Here is a 6,000-nt window from a genome sequence, read left to right as displayed (position 1 = left end):
GTCTGCGAATTGAGATACTGATTTAGCTTTTATCCTAAGTCATATTGCACGACTCGTTAAAGAGTTGATTGTGACTTGTAGGATCGCTACTTCCAACACGTAGTGCTATAGAGTTTAAGTCCTCTTTTTCTCAGAAGAGGCAATTTGCATAGGTACTATCAAAGAAATGTCACCACCAGTGGCGTATCCAGGGGGGGCAGCCGGGGCATGTGCCCCGGGCGCAGCCAACAAGGGGGCGCCAGCAGGCCACCTGATGCGGTGGTCCAAGGAGGAGGCTCCCCGTCCGCGGAATTCTCAAACATGCAGCCCCTGAGGCAAGCATCTGCGGCCCGAGGTTCACGCTAGAAGAGGAGGCGGCACAGAGCTCTGGGACTTTCGCAGCTGCTGGAGACGAGAGCTGCCCACAATGCGTCGCCATGGATACGCAGTGACTTCCGACCCCGTCCAGTGCCCGGAGAATGAGCCGTGCGTCGCTAAACAGGAAGTGTGCACTGTGCAGCACCTGGAGCAAAGGATTGCGGGGGGCTGGGGGCATGCAGAGCCTGGCTGGGAGGACAAGGTATGGGCTCTAATATGCGTGGGCTGCTATATACTACATGGCTGCTATTTATTACGTGGGCTCTGCTATATACTACGTGGACTGCTATATACTACATGGCTGCTATTTACTACGTGGGCTGCTATATACTACATGGGCTGCTATATACTACGTGGGCTCTGCTATTTACTACATGGGCTCTGCTATATACTACATGGGCTCTGCTATATACTACATGGGCTCTGCTATATACTACGTGGGCTGCTATATACTACATGGGCTCTGCTATATACTACGTGGCCTCTGTTATATACTATGTGGGCTGCTATATACTACATGGGCTCTGCTATATACTACATGGGCTGCTATATACTACGTGGACTGCTATATACTACATGGCTGCTATATACTACATGGGCTCTGCTATATACTACGTGGGCTCTGCTATATACTGCATGGGCTCTGCTATATACTACGTGGGCTGCTATATACTACATGGGCTCTGCTATATACTACGTGGCCTCTGCTATATACTATGTGGGCTGCTATATACTACATGGGCTCTGCTATATACTACATGGGCTGCTATATACTACGTGGGCTGCTATATACTACATGGCTGCTATATACTACATGGGCTCTGCTATATACTACGTGGGCTCTGCTATATACTGCATGGGCTGCTATATACTACATGGGCTCTGCTATATACTACGTGGGCTGCTATATACTACATGGGCTGCTATTTACTACGTGGGCTGTGCTATATACTACATGGGCTGCTATATACTACATGGCTGCTATTTACTACGTGGGCTGCTATATACTACATGGGCTGCTATATACTACATGGCTGCTATTTACTACGTGGGCTGCTATATACTACATGGGCTGCTATATACTACATGGCTGCTATATACTACATGGGCTCTGCTATTTACTACGTGGGCTGCTATATACTACATGGGCTGCTATATACTACATGGGCTCTGCTATATACTACGTGGGCTCTGCTATTTACTACGTGGGCTGCTATATACTACATGGGCTGCTATATACTACATGATCTCTGCTATATACTACGTGGGCTGCTATATACTACATGGGCTGCTATTTACTACGTGGGCTCTGCTATATACTACATGGGCTGCTATATACTACATGGCTGCTATTTACTACGTGGGCTGCTATATACTACATGGGCTGCTATATACTACATGGGCTCTGCTATATACTACGTGGGCTCTGCTATTTACTACGTGGGCTGTGTTATATACTGCGTGGGCTGCTATATACTACGTGGGCTGCTATTTACTACGTGGGCTGCTATTTACTACATGGGCGCTGCTATTTACTACATGGGCTCTGCTATATACTACGTGGGCTGCTATTTACTACGTGGGCTGTGTTATATACTGCGTGGGCTGCTATATACTACGTGGGCTGTGTTATATACTACGTGGGCTGCTATATACTACGTGGGATGTGCTGTATACTACAATGTGGGCTGTGCTGTATACTACTATGTGGGCAGTGCTGTATACTACTGTGTGGGCTGTGCTGTATACTACTGTGTGGGCTGTGCTGTATACTACTGTGTGGGCTGTGCTGTATACTACTGTTTGGGCTGTCCTATATACTACTATGTGGTCTGTGCTACTACTATGTGAGGACTGAAACAAGGCCAGGGGGCTGGATGGGTGCAATGTCGTGATTTCTGCCCCCATAATGTGCTCAGATTTCTTCTGCCCCCCCCTAATGTCCTGATTTCTGCCCCCATCCCCCCCATATGTTCCTCAGATTTCTCCACCACATGCAACTGCACCCGGGAAGGGAGGGGATGGAGGCAGGAATCAGGACATTATGGGGGCAGAAGAAATCTGAGGACATTATGGGGGCAGAAGAAATCTGAGGAGATTATAGGGGGCAGAAATCTGGGGGGGGGGGGGCCAAACTGATCTTTTGCCCCGGGGGCAGGAGGAGCTAGATACACCTCTGGTCACCACTATCACGGAGTACAATATGTCATGAGAAAACAGTGTCCGAATCACCGGGATCCATAGAAGCGTTCCAGAGTTATAGCCTCCTAAAGGGACAGTGGTCGGAATTGTAAAAATTGGCCCGGTCATTAACGTGCAAACCACGCTTGGGGGTAAAGGGGTTAAGTGGTGAGATCTGGGTTTGTGGTTTTGGGGATGTAGATTGCTAAATCAGGGAGAATGCTAAAAGTGTGCAGTACATGCACTGTGAGAATTCAGAAGCTTGCAGTCACCTATAGAGACTCCAGATTTTCATCTCAAACCCGGACACACCTTTTAATTATAAAATAAAGTCTTGTAGCCAGTCCCATTGTATTGTGAGAAGCTTCGCATTTTTTTTTCAAAGGATAAAAATCACTCATGAAACCCTGATGGTAAGAACACCAATGAATATCAGATGTAAAACATTGGTGAAAATCAGAGCTTTTCTATGGGAGAAGTGACGGGACAGGTGTAGGTGTGTGACCTCTAAGCTGCAGCTGTGGGGCATTTGTTGTGTGTATGGAGCACATGGCATCAGGGTAGCATAGTCTGCATGCACACAGCTTTCCCACGCCCCGAATAGGAGGCTGATTTTGCTCTAGCATGGGATTTCTCTGTAAGTTTCCTTTTCTGGAAAAGCTGGGTAATATATAATAATGCCGCCAGAGCATGTACATACTAATTACATATAACACCAGTGCAGCAGTGAATATACCTTACTCTGTATGCCCCAGCTTTCCAAAGCTCCTGAATGGCACTGTGCCTAATCACCACTACAGACGTAGCTAGATTTGCCTTTCAGTAGCTGTGGGTATAAGGCTATGTTCACACTGCAGCTTTAGCTACACACTCAAAAAGGAAATGTCAGCAAAAGTGCTAAGAAACAATGAAAATAAAGCGAGGCCTAGCTGGCTGCAGCACGACTGTGTATAATACTACTGGGTGAGAAATAATCTCCAGGTATATTACTACTGGGTGAGAAATAATCTCCAGGTATATTACTACTGGGTGAGAAATAATCTCCAGGTATATTACTACTGGGTGAGAAATAATCTCCAGGTATATTACTACTGGGTGAGAAATAATCTCCAGGTATATTACTACTGGGTGAGAAATAATCTCCAGGTATATTACTATTGGATGAGAAATAATCTCCAGGTATATTACTACTGGGTGAGAAATAATCTCCAGGTATATTACTACGGGATGAGAAATAATCTCCAGGTATATTACTACTGGATGAGAAATACTCTCCAGGTATATTACTATTGGATGAGAAATAATCTCCAGGTATATTACTACTGGGTGAGAAATAATCTCCAGGTATATTACTACGGGAAGAGAAATAATCTCCAGGTATATTACTACTGGATGAGACATAATCTCCAGGTATATTACTACTGGATGAGAAATACTCTCCAGGTATATTACTACTGGATGAGAAATAATCTCCAGGTATATTACTACTGGATGAGACATAATCTCTAGGTATATTACTACTGGGTGAGAAATACTCTCCAGGTATATTACTACTGGATGAGAAATAATCTCCAGGTATATTACTACGGGATGAGAAATAATCTCCAGGTATATTACTACTGGATGAGAAATAATCTCCAGGTATATTACTACTGGGTGAGAAATAATCTCCAGGTATATTACTACGGGATGAGAAATAATCTCCAGGTATATTACTACTGGATGAGACATAATCTCCAGGTATATTACTACTGGGTGAGAAATAATCTCCAGGTATATTACTACTGGGTGAGAAATAATCTCCAGGTATATTAGTACTGGGTGAGAAATAATCTCCAGGTATATTACTACTGGGTGAGAAATAATCTCCAGGTATATTACTATTGGATGAGAAATAATCTCCAGGTATATTACTACTGGGTGAGAAATAATCTCCAGGTATATTACTACGGGATGAGAAATAATCTCCAGGTATATTACTACTGGATGAGAAATACTCTCCAGGTATATTACTATTGGATGAGAAATAATCTCCAGGTATATTACTACTGGGTGAGAAATAATCTCCAGGTATATTACTACGGGATGAGAAATAATCTCCAGGTATATTACTACTGGATGAGACATAATCTCCAGGTATATTACTACTGGGTGAGAAATAATCTCCAGGTATATTACTACTGGGTGAGAAATAATCTCCAGGTATATTACTACTGGGTGAGAAATAATCTCCAGGTATATTACTATTGGATGAGAAATAATCTCCAGGTATATTACTACTGGGTGAGAAATAATCTCCAGGTATATTACTACGGGATGAGAAATAATCTCCAGGTATATTACTACTGGATGAGAAATACTCTCCAGGTATATTACTATTGGATGAGAAATAATCTCCAGGTATATTACTACTGGGTGAGAAATAATCTCCAGGTATATTACTACTGGATGAGACATAATCTCCAGGTATATTACTACTGGGTGAGAAATAATCTCCAGGTATATTACTACTGGGTGAGAAATAATCTCCAGGTATATTACTACGGGATGAGAAATAATCTCCAGGTATATTACTACTGGATGAGAAATACTCTCCAGGTATATTACTATTGGATGAGAAATAATCTCCAGGTATATTACTACTGGGTGAGAAATAATCTCCAGGTATATTACTACGGGATGAGAAATAATCTCCAGGTATATTACTACTGGATGAGAAATAATCTCCAGGTATATTACTACTGGGTGAGAAATAATCTCCAGGTATATTACTACTGGGTGAGAAATAATCTCCAGGTATATTACTACTGGATGAGAAATAATCTCCAGGTATATTACTACTGGGTGAGAAATAATCTCCAGGTATATTACTACGGGATGAGAAATAATCTCCAGGTATATTACTACTGGATGAGACATAATCTCCAGGTATATTACTACTGGATGAGAAATAATCTCCAGGTATATTACTACTGGGTGAGAAATAATCTCCAGGTATATTACTACGGGATGAGAAATAATCTCCAGGTATATTACTACTGGATGAGAAATACTCTCCAGGTATATTACTACTGGATGAGAAATAATCTCCAGGTATATTACTACTGGATGAGAAATAATCTCCAGGTATATTAATACTGGATGAGAAATAATCTCCAGGTTTACACTTACAAACACTGAAGACAAGCACTGCCATGTGAATGAGGACTTACACGGCAGTATATTGCATCCACATTGGGCCAGAACAGGTTCATGTCTTTACACCTTTCTCTGTGCCGGTTCCGCTCCTGGATTTGGCTTATACCCACTGACAGAACTCACCGGTGTGAGCGCGGGCTACAGGCTGCACGGCGATACCTGCGGCGTCCACCTGGTGGCAGTGTGCACACGTCGGCTGTGGGGCAGGGGAGGTAACGTTGTAGGTGGCTATAGAGGCTGCACGGCGATACCTGCGGCGTCCAC

The sequence above is a fragment of the Ranitomeya imitator genome, chromosome 7 (assembly GCF_032444005.1).
Source record: "Ranitomeya imitator isolate aRanImi1 chromosome 7, aRanImi1.pri, whole genome shotgun sequence".
In the NCBI taxonomy this organism is placed as follows: Eukaryota; Metazoa; Chordata; class Amphibia; order Anura; family Dendrobatidae; genus Ranitomeya; species Ranitomeya imitator.
Note: the sequence above shows the minus strand (reverse complement) of the source record.